Source organism: Diabrotica undecimpunctata, chromosome 3 (assembly GCF_040954645.1).
Source record: "Diabrotica undecimpunctata isolate CICGRU chromosome 3, icDiaUnde3, whole genome shotgun sequence".
Classification (NCBI taxonomy): Eukaryota; Metazoa; Arthropoda; class Insecta; order Coleoptera; family Chrysomelidae; genus Diabrotica; species Diabrotica undecimpunctata.
Window position 1 is genome coordinate 31963568 of NC_092805.1, and position 12468 is coordinate 31976035.

The 12468-nt window shown below is 32.3% G+C and overlaps 1 protein-coding gene across 2 annotated transcripts in view; it reads left to right on the forward strand.

Annotated features, from left to right (window-relative positions):
- Positions 1-12468, forward strand: part of LOC140436640 (glucose dehydrogenase [FAD, quinone]-like) — a 66614-nt gene that overhangs the window by 33455 nt on the left and 20691 nt on the right. Inside the window, exon 1 of one of the 2 annotated variants that reach the window (XM_072525637.1) lies at positions 12072-12274. The exons of the other annotated variant lie outside the window; for it this stretch is intronic. The gene's annotated coding sequence lies outside the window, so the exon portion shown is untranslated. Of the gene's footprint in view, positions 1-12071; positions 12275-12468 lie in introns of those variants that run through there. 2 annotated transcript variants of the gene reach the window in all.

Here is a 12468-nt window from a genome sequence, read left to right on the forward strand (position 1 = left end):
TACAATATAATGCAGCGAAAATTAGTAAAACATAATTGTATACCGTGAAAGAAGCACGTGTGTTCTAGGTGGACGACTATAGCGTCAGACAGAGAAGAATGGAAAAGGATTGGGGAGGCCTATGTCCAAAAGCAAAAGGCCTATATCCAAAAAAAAAATGCTAAGATTACCGTACTATAAGCCTCATGAGTCGTCTCCTAAAGATAATTCATAAGAGAATCTACAAGCAGTGTGAAAGTCAAATTTCCCCCAACCAGTTCGGGTTCACAAATTCTGTTGGTACTAGAGAGGCTTTGTTCTCAGTACAAGTCTTATTCCAGAGATGCAGAGACGTCAACTGCGACGTATACGCATGTCTGGTTGATAACGAGAAAGCGTTTGATCGAGTACAGCACGCCGAGATGATGCAAATACTAAAAGAAACAGGAATTAACAACCAAGATCTGAAAATAATTAGAAGTCTCTACTGGAATCAGACAGCAAATCTCAGAGTTGAAGGTGAAAACACTGACTATGTGAAAATCATGCGTGGAGTGAGGCAAGGCTGTATTTTATCTAGTCTAATCTTCAATCTGTACTCTGAAAGAATATTTATCGAAGCTTTGCACGAAACTGAAAAAGGTCTTCTACTAAATGGTTGCCGGGTAAACAACATCAGATATGCAGATGACACCATAGTATTTGCGGACAACTTAGAAGACCTACAAGTTCTTATAAATAAAATCACGTATTACAGTCAACAATATGGACTCAATATAAACGTTAAGAAGACAAAGCTTATGATAATTAGCAAGAAAAGAATAACAGAAAGTCAACTCTACGTCAACCATTCCCCCGTAGAAAGAGTGACGCACTACAACTACCTCGACACCATAATAAATGAAGAATGGACCAACAACCAGGAGATTAGAGCACGCATCGGAAAAGCTAGATCCACCTTCAATCGGATGGGGGCCTTCTTCAAGAGTCACAACCTCTCTCTTGATACAAAAGTAAGAATGCATTGACCGACAAATTCAATAGACTTTTTCTCAACACCAAATAAAATAAATAAAATGCACAAAGTTTAAGACACTGGGATTTTTTCAATAGTTATCGCTATCGGTACTACGACGAGTAATGATCACTCTAAAATGCTCCACATCTTGTAGTAATCGCTCTTCTTGGGGAACTTTTTCGCTACTTACAACTCTGTGTGTAGGAGATGGGAATGGTAAGTAAGAAGAAATAATTGTCATTATTGTCAATAAGTACGAATCATCAGTGCAGCAGTGAAGCCATATTCCAGGAAGCGATAGCGGATCTGGGTGATGGAATCTCTGTAAACGGAAGAATAGTAAATAACATAAGATTCGCTGATGACACCGTTATAATGGCAGACACCCTGGAATCGCTACAAGAATTGGTAAATAGAATTAACGATTATTGCATTAGATACGGACTAAAAATAAATAAGCGAAAAACTAAATTTATGATTGTTTCAAAAATGCAACATGGAAATGAAAGATTAATGATAGAGCAAACCCAAATAGAAAAAGTAGAGACATACAAATATCTGAGAACCTGGGTTGATGACAAAAATGACCAAAGCAGAGAAATCAAAGTCCGAATTGAAACTGCAAGGCAAGCATTTGTGAAAATGAAGACAATGCTTACCAACAGAGACCTTCAGTTGCATCTCAGATTGAGGGCTCTAAGATGTTACATATTTCCTATCTTACTATACGGAATGGAAGCTTGGACATTGAAGAAACAACACATAAGAAAAATAGAAGCGTTCGAAATGTGGTGTTACCGAAGAATATTAAAAATTCAGTGGGTTCAAAGGATTACCAATGCTGAGGTACTACGACGTCTAAATAAGGAGCTAGAAATTATGAACAGCATAAAAAGAAGAAAACTAGAGTATTTGGGTCACATAACCAGAGGAGAAAAATATGAGCTGCTGAGAATTATTATGCAAGGAAGGATCCAAGGAAGAAGAAGCATAGGACGAAGATGCATCTCCTGGCTGAGGAACCTTAGAGAATGGTTTAACTGTAGTTCACTACAACTTTTCAGAGCAGCAGCCAACAAAGTAACCATAGCCGTTATGATATCCAACCTTCGATAGGAGATGGAACTTTAAGAAGAAGAAAGAACGAATCATCATCATGGATGAAATCATCAAAAGCATTAACAAATGAAAAGGATACAGAATGGGAAACAAAGAACTAAAAATACTCTGTTACGCAGACGATGCAATATTGATAGCCCAAGATGAAGATAGTCTGCAAAGACTGGTCCACATATTTAACATAAGAACAAAAGAATTTAATATGACAATCTCATCTCGGAAAACTAAAACAATAGTAATCAGAAAAGAACCAATCAGATGTAAAATAGAAATTGATTGATGAAAATGAATAGGAAGACATGGACAAAAAAGTGAGAGATCACGTACAAAAAGCAAATAATCTGGCAGGATGCCTTAATAATACTATATTATATCGAAACATATTCATTAACACTGAGATGACGTCAATAATTTATAATGCCAGTGTAAGACCAATAATGACATATGCTTCTAAAGAAGACCCAACACAGCCATAACACAAAGGCTACTGGAAACGGCAGAGATAAGAGTACTGAGAAGAATTACAGGAAATATGCTGAGAGATCGACAGAGAAGTATATTAAATAGAAATAAGGAATTGAATAACCACATAAGCAGAATGAGGGAGCCCTGTGTCATCAGATAAATTACCAATCAGCAGAAGAAGTTTCGAAAGTCCGCGCAAAAGAGTGAGAACCTTCCATAGAGGTATTAATGATGCCAATGAACAAAACAGAATTGCGTTTAAAGAGGAAGAAGAAGAAGTACGAAGAAATTTGGGTTAATAGCTGTGGAATATGTAAGAATTCAATACCGTATACAGCTACCACAAAGGCATTCACGGTCGACAATTGAAGCCACCGATAAGTAGAAAGAAATCACATATCTGCGAAGAACTGAATTGAAGTTCCATTAGCACTGGTGGCCGTTGAAAAAAGTAAGGAAGGTTTACCTTTCTTACATGACCATAGAGGTTTTGGGTAAGATAGGGAGAACCTGAACTGATTAGTGAAGCCCTTTGATTTTTTACTGTTTTAGGCATTGTAACCTGCTCCAAAGGTACAACTTTATTTTTTTTTTAAATTTCAAATTTTTTTTTAAATATAAATTCATCAAGTAACTCCGGAACTAACAAACTAATCACTTTTTTTAAAGAATCGATACTTAACAAAATTATGAACAATTCATATTAAAAAGTTATTCTAATTGTTTATTAGCTCAAAAATTCAATACTTACTAACGAATGGCCCTAGGCTATAAGTTTTAATGCCCTCCTATATTACATTTTCAACTATCTGAAGATTTCACTTTTGAACATAATTTTGAAAATTATTAACTTTTTTCAAAAAACATTTGATTGCCAAAGTATTGTGCAAAAACTATTTGATCGATTTAATTGAAATTTTGTGTGATAATTAAATATATTAAAAATATTCCTTTCGGTGGAAGTATAAAAGGCCTACGTATAATATAAGTATAAGAAATAAAATTACAAAAAAGCTTTTTTTAACTACTTTTTTGTGATTTTTAGTATTTTTTTATTAATAACAATTTTTAAAATTTGCAACCACATACATCTTATATAAAATGTAACTGTAAAATTTTTACATATTTTGAAAATTGTTGTTAAACTAATAGTTGCCGAGATACAGGGTGAGTTATGAGGAACTATACATACTCCTACCTCATATGGAGGACCCTATGGGGAGTAAAAAATGATCATTAAAAAGTGTCTGCTCCCATTGTTTAATAATAGGAAGGGTAAGTTTTGAATTTTGACTAAAAGTTCAATTCATCATAACTTTTGAACGGTAGGTTCGATGCTTCCGATATTTTGGTCAAACGTTACACTACTATCACCCAATCAAATGATTTATTCAAACTAGAAAAAATCATGTATGCCTTTAAAAAATTATTTTGTTCATAGCAAAAATTCCATCCTCCATACGGTTTTTGAAAACTCTAAGAAGAATCTTATAAATTGACAAATAGACAATTAAAATGCCATATTTTCCTCACACGATTACTTATTTTTAGTTTAAAAAATTAAATTTGACTATGAATTAAAAGTTATGCAAAGTGAACCATCCATGTGAAAAAATGTAACTTTTCTTTTAAAAATAAAACTGATCTGATTCAAACTGGAAAAATTAGGTCCGGTTTTAAAAAATCAGTTTATTTTGTTCGAGAAAAAATTTCACCCTGTATACGGTTTTTGAAAACTCTAATCAGAATTTTATAAATAAGATAAATTAAAATTAATTTTTAATTAAAAATCAAATTTGACTATGAATTAAAAGTTTGGCAAACTGAACCACAGATTTAATAAATGTTAGGTACTTTTCTTTATCTATTTAATCTATTTAATTAAAATCTATTTAATTTAATCTATCATAACCCGTACTTTACATTTTGAAGAATACAACCGTTTTGCCAATTTCCAGAATTTCAGAATGTACAAATTGTTTTGACTAAAACTAAAACATTGTCCAAATTTAGAAAAACTTGGAATATAGACACAGATAAACTAAAATCTAATACAGAACAATATAAAAGCAAGTTAAAACCCGCGAAAGTATTAAATCTAGATAAACTTAGCTTAAATGAAATCAGTGAAGTCAGAACAAAAGAACTATTAAAGGCAAGCTCAGAAGTGGCAACCGCTAACTGGAAACGAAAATCTAAAATAAGTGTAGAATCACAAAACATGCTGAAACAAAGAAAAGATCTTCTGAGACAAAACAAAAGAGACACAGCAGAATTTAAGGAACTTAATCGAGTAATAAGAAAACAGATAAAAGAAGACATTAAAAAACATCAAGAAGACCTACAGAGCAAGTCATAGAGAAAAACCGAAGTCTCAAATGCACCAAACCGAAACTAGTAAAGAAAAACATAATAACTATTAAAAATGAACAAGGACAACTAGAAGAAAGTAAATCTAATATAGCAAATTCAATTGAAAAGTTCTACTCCCATCTGTATCGTTCTAGAAACGATTCCTCTAATCCACCTAACTCCTCAAAGCAGAACTTGAAAAGGCAGATAACAAATGTCAACTCAGAAGTTATGCCCGAAATAAGCCACGAAGAAAAAGAAAGAGCAGTAAAAGAAATAAAAAGGAATAAAGCTCGTGGAAGAAATGGAATCCTAGCAGAAATGCTGAAGGAAGGCGGAGAAGAAGCCATCACATATCTAAAAATACTATTTAATAATGTCTATTCGAAGGCAACATACTCTAACAATGGAATACTGCTAAAACAATAGTAATACACAAAAAGGGAGACACCACAGACCTGAAAAATTATCGACCAATTTCACTTCTTTCACACCTTTACAAAACCTTTACAAAGATTATTACAAATAGGTTAACAATTAAATTTGACGGATATCAACCAATAGAACAAGCCGGATTTAGAAAAGGGTACAGCACCTGTGACCATCTATATACTTTGAAAATCATAATAGAAAAGACTAACGAATACAATCTCCCATTATGTCTGGCTTTTATAGATTATGAAAAAGCTTTTGATAGCGTAGAGCTGTTGGCAATAGAATAAACAACCGGATCGACTCCAGGTACAGAATATTAAAACATAATATTTACGAACAAGCTGAAATGATAGTGACGTTGGGTAATGGAATCAAAACAAGACCAGTAAAAATCAACCGAGGCGTAAGACAAGGAGACACAATATCTCCAAAATAATTTACAGCTGCCCTAGAAGATATCTTTAAGTCAATAGACTGCGAAAATAAGGGAATCCCTATTAACGGAAGATACTTGAACCATCTTAGATACGAAGATGATGTAGTACTAATAGCCGACACGTGAAATGCACTGAATACGATGATTGAGGAGCTACACACAGAATCCCTAAAAAAAGGACTGAAAATGAATTTCAGCAAAACTAAACTAATGTCAAACAAAGCTGACAAATCTATGATAAACATCCAAGGGTCAGAGATAGAACACGTAGAGGAATATACATATCTGGGTCAAAATGTCAAGGTAAGCAAAGAAAATCAGACTACCGAAATAAGCAGACGTGTAAAAATGGGATGGACAGCATTCGGAAGACTCTCATACGTACTTAAAAATAAAAATATACCTCAAAGACTGCCAACCAAAGTGTATAATTCCTGTATATTACCTGTACTTACATATGCAGCTCAAACATGGACATCCGCTAAAATAAACATGGAGAAGATCAGAAAAACTCAGAGAGCTATGGAACGACAGATGCTGGGTATCTCACTCAAGACCATAAAACCAATGAAGACATTCCAAATAGAACAAAAGTAAAAGATGCTGTCGAAGACGCAGCTAAACTGAAATGGAAATGGGCTGGACATAACGAACGTCTTAAGGATGGCCGATGGAATACAGAAATCGGGAATTGGCGGCCATATGAAGCCAAAAGACCACGAGGAAGATCGCAAATGCGCTGGAGCGACGATATTAAAAGAACTGCAGGACCAATGTGGAAACTTCTTACAAACTTGCATTAAAAGTTTGTTTAAAAAAAATTAATTTTGCAAGAAAAGTTACATTTTTTACATCTATTCATTTTGATAAACTTTTAATTCATAGTCAAATTTGATTTTTCAAATAAAAATTAAGTAATCGTGTGGTAAAAAAAATTTAATTGCCATTTGTCTATTTTATAAAATTCTTATTAGCGTCTTTAAAAACAGTATACAGGATGAAATTGTTTGATGACCAAAACGAACTAATTTTTTAAAGCCGGATCTGAATGTATTTCTAGTGTTAATACATCAGTTGATTAGGTGATAGTAGTGTAACTTTTGGCAAAAAAATGAGACACATCGAGCTTACCGTTGAAAGGTTTTTATGACGAAGAGAAAAATTTCAGTCAAAATTCCCAACTCATCCTGTATATTATTAATCAATGGGAGCAGACTCTTTTTAATGGCCATGCGTTATTCCTTACAGGGGCCTCCAGACAAGGTATGAGTATGTACAGTTCTTCATGACTCACACCGTATATGAGAAAAAAACGAGGAAAGACTGAATTCTTTGCATTTTTTTTATATTGTCTAATAAAAAGTTAGGCAAAAAGTTTTGAGAACTCATACGAAGTGAAATTATGATTTCTAGTGAGACTTGGAAGCGGTTTATACAAAAAAACTATGTTTGTATACTTCCCAACCAACTCAAAACGAATACTGCCTGGTCATTAGGGAATAATACTTGTGAATTAATAATTAAAATATATCACGCAAATGTTAAAACAAATGTCTTAATATTAATAATAAAAAATTACGAATCTGAAAAAGACCTCCGTAAGTTACTATTACGGACATTTCCGGCTACTTGCTTTTCTATTTTATCGTTGCATTTTAAAAGTAGATATTACAGGATGTTTCTTATAGTAATGAAATTATAGAAATAAAAAACGGATACGCTTGCTTGATGTTTGACACATAAACTTACGATAAATCAACTACATTAGACGGAATATGCAAATATGTTTAAACGGATAAAAAAATTAGTGAAAATTTGTAAATTTAACACGCACATCTATGGAAATTATTGCTTCGTATTTCGACAGAATGGAATTAAAGAGAGGAATAAAGTAATTATATGGTAACTGGATACTAATTACTAAATTTTTTAATTAAAATTTATACAAAAAAGATAAGCCGTCGCAAGACACCTTAAACAAAAATACAATTAAACGTTCTCCAACAGAATTACTTAAATATCCGGGTTTTTATTATTAATATAAAAGGTTCCTGCTTTAATTAAAACACCTAATTTGTATGCCTTTTAAAAATAAAAGAAATTTATTAATAACATTTTAATCAAAAATGTCGATAACCTTAGCCAATGTAAAATTAACAAATTCTTGTGATGTTTTCTTTTTTGAAAAGGTTAATAGAGATGTATAAATTATGGTGATTTACTAAATAGGAAATAATTGACTCAAGAGTATACGTTTTTCCAAATTTGATCATAATAGGTTTTCTTAATCTCAATGATAAAATTCAATTGAAAAATATATAAATGCTATAAATAAAATAACATCTTGTTTTTATTATATCAGTTGTTGAGACGGTTAAAAAACTATGTTTTCTTATAGGCCAGTGAAGAAAAAAAAAAGGTGAAAAAATCTCTCTAAATACAGGTATTTAAACGTTCTAAAAGGTGTATCAGGGATTCTTCTTCTTCTTCTCGTAGCACTAAAACCCGGGGTGGATTTTGGCTTACTGCACAACTTGCTTCCATCTTGAACAATCATCCATAATAATTGGGTCAGTGGGTAGCCCCATTGTTCTTAGATCTGACCATATATTGTCTCTCCATCGCATTCGTGGACGTCCTAAGGGCCTTCCTCCTTATGGGAGCTTCCTCCCATATTAGCTTGGCAAGGTGGTTATTAGGGAGTCTATGGACATGGCCAGCCCATCTTAGACGTTGGGATTTAATCTCTTGGACTATATCGCTCGCTCTATACATCTGCTTGACCTCAGCATTTGTTCTTATTCGGTATTGGGTGAATTATTTGCACATTTCTTACACATCCATCTACAGAAAAGTTGTACAATGTCACTTTTTAAAGTCAAAAATAATTTTTTTTTTGACAAAAATATATTCAAAAAACGAAGAAAAAAATCACGAACGTGATTTTTCTTTTTTGCCCCATAACTCTTGTCCACGGCGGTATAGATATAGGTATTACTTTAAATAAATAGAAAAAACTTCTATTCATTCTCTTCAAAATGAGTTTTGATAGAAGTTCTTACGATTTGTAGTATCCGAGATACGATTTTTCAATGTTTGCCACTCACACCATTTTTAAGCCATTTCTCCTATTTTGTCGCAAACATTGTTCTATAACTTTTTCTACGCAGTTTTAGGTAAATGCAATGGTACACTTAATAGAAAGAAAAATCAATAACCTTTAAAACGGTATATTGTAGAAGGCTCTGGCACTAATTTTAAGAAAGTTTCAAAGTTTTCTACTTTTTTAGAAATATTTTTTTAATTTCTAGTTATAACTATTTCCTTATAGTATCCTTAGTTCATTTAGGTATTTACAAATCGTTGCAAGCATCACACTTTGACGAACCATATCTTGGTAACTGCTAGTTCTAGAATATTTTACAATAGACTATTTTAAAGTAGAGAAAATAAGCTTTCTTTTTTATTTAGTAATGCATACACCTAAATATAGTATTTTTCATATAAAAATGCGTGCACGTCATTCAAGATTTACGACGTCAGAACCCCACGGCGTTGCCAAAAAATCAGAATAGTTAGTAAGTGAGGAATTTTTAAAATGTCACCTATTTGTCAAATTATTATATTAACAGTTAATACACTTAGTTTTAAAATTACTGCAACACACTAAAATACATAAGAACACATTTTAATACAAAATTATACATTCTAAATTTTAAACTTACCACTTTTAGAGCAGTAATAATAAAAACGTCCTGCCATTATTTCTTGTTCAAAATAATCTATCTTATATGAAAGCTTATCAGCTTTCTACAGACTATTTAGTTGTTTTGGCATATCACAATCACAATACACAACAATAATCAGTTTTTAAAGCTATTAATATAAATTTAATATGTATTTATAAATACAATTTATTAATATATAATATATTATGATCAAATTGTGTAAGAAATCAAAACATAAACAAAATTCTTACTCCAAAAAAGCAGCAACACTTTAAACAATTTTACCACACGCTGAACTGTCAAAAAATTTTAAGTATTCCCGTATCAGTTGCGTACAATTGTCTAATATATTTAATTAAAATTATTATTTTGTGGAATATTAGACGTAAAGAGTTATTTCATAAAATTTATATTATTAATAATAACAAATTTTTTTGGTTATTTAATCAATATAATTCTAAAATTCCCAATATAATGATGGCTACATTTTTCTGATTATTATACCATGTTGACGCCTATGAAAGATCGAGCAGTTCGGTATGGGTTTCGTATTATTAGCTGTGTTAGGAAAATTTGAACTCTAATGTTGACGTTCTGGAAATTTTAAATATAAGTGACGGCGCTTTATATAAATTGTGACCTGCACGAATTTTTATATGAAAAATACTATATACAAGAAAAAAGTTAAAATGAAAAATTTTAAAAATAGCGTTAGTTAGTAAAAGTCCGGAAAAGTAGAAAACTATGAAAAACCATATCCTGCTCAAAATTAGCCCTAGTACCTTCTACAATAGACCATTTAATGGTAATAGATTTTTTTTCAATTAAATGTACTATTACCTAAAACCGCGTAGGAAAAAGTTATAGAACAATCATCATCATCCAGCCTCAAGAGTCCACTGCTGAACATAGGCCTCTTCCTCATGTTTTCAACCCCGTCTATCTTGCGCCGCTCTCATCCAGTTTTTATTGAGTCTTCTTAAATCGTCAGTCCATCTTGTAGGTGGTCGACCGACGCTTCTCTTGTCTTCCCTTGGCCTCCATTCCAATAACCTCTTTGTCCATCGCCCATCTGTCATTCTGGCTATGTGTCCTGCCCATCTCCATTTTAGTCTGGCTATCTTCTCGATGATGTCAGTCACTCCGGTTCTTCTCCTGATGTCTTCGTTGGTTATTCTGTCTCGCAGAGTTATTCCTAACATGGACCGCTCCATTCTTCTCTGCGTGACTCTCAGTTTGGTAGCTGCTGCTTTTGTTAAGGTAAGTGTTTCTGCTCCGTACATCAAGACTGGGAGGACGCACTGATCAAATACCTTTCTCTTTAGGCATGTGGGCAGCTCACTTTTAAAAGTTTCTCTCAGTTTTCCAAATGCTGCCCACCCAAGGCCGATTCTTCTCTTCAGTTCATGAGTCTGGTTATCCCTGCCAATCATAATTTCATGTCCCAGGTATTTATATCTATCTACGAGTTCTATTTCTTTTCCACCAATACTGATGTTCTGGTTGGGTACCAAATTGGTCATGATTTTTGTTTTCGAGATATTTATATTTAAACCTACACTTTCTGTAGCCACAACGAGTTCCTGTACCATCTCTCTTGCCATACCTAGATCTTCAGCTATTATAAGTATATCATCGGCGAAACGTAAGTTGTTTAGAACAATATTTGTCAATAAATAAGGAAAACGACTCAAAAATGGTGTGAGTGGCAAACTTTGAATTGAAGAGGAAGGATAAAAGTTTTTTTCTGTGAAGCAATGCCTATACGAATAAGCTCGTGGAAAAAAGTTATGAGGCAAAAAAAAATCGCGTTTATTCTTATTTTTTGTTTCGTTTTTTGAATATATTTTTATCAGCAAAAAATTATGTTTGAATTAAAAAGATGACTTTCCGATAAAAAATTTAATTTTGAACAACTTTCTTGTAGATGTATTTGTACGAAAATTTCATAGAATTCACCCAAATTTACCTTAGTACAAAAAGATTCATTCAGTCCTTCTCAAAAACGCACCTCTTTAAATGGTACACTCCGCGGTTTTTTATATTTGGGGTTCCATTGAACATATGAAACAATAAAACTCTTTAACTTTGTAGTTCCTCTTTTAGTTTTATAAATATTTATTATATTTTGGAGGTGCTACTTCTTATAATGTCGATATCGTCGACATACGCCAAAATTATTTGGATCCCTGATCAGAAAACACTTTGATGATCATATCTAACACTTTGTTAAACAGTAATGGCGATAGCGCATCGCCTTCTTATGTATTTTAGAAAAAATTTATTTTTTTGTAAATTTCTAAAGGTTTATGTAAATCTTCTATTATGTAAATTACACATATATGATAAAAATAATAATCTTTCGTTTCCTAGCCTATTTGCATAAAAATAATTTAGACACTAATAGATTATAGTAATTTAGAATTTTCAATGAACGTGTATAATATTAATGATATAAAATCAAATCAAGAATACTATTTAAATCGTTAAACAGATTAACCAAAACCAGTCTTGTCTTTGACCAAATTCAAAAAAGTACTTTGCCATATATCACAGTCAGGGTCAATTGGGTCTTTTATATAAGGATCTTGGCGTGGTTTTTGGTCATTTTTTATAAACGTTTGGCAACAGATGACCGAAGTTCGATATACTTTAAAAAATCGGTGTTAGTAGCTATTAGTGCTAATTAACATTTTTGTGAATGGTTCCGTAAAGTGGATGTAGTTTATGACGGATTATTAGGTAGTTTATTTTTAAATATATTTCTTTTTAATTACTCTATGGCTCTATTTTTAAAATGATACTTAGAAAAATTGTAAAATAACTGTACACTGCTAATAACTTTAAAATTCCCTTCTGTTGAATGAAGACTTGACATTCCAACCATCATTTAATAATATTCTGTTTCTTGAGCTAATCTAATTACCGTTGAAGCA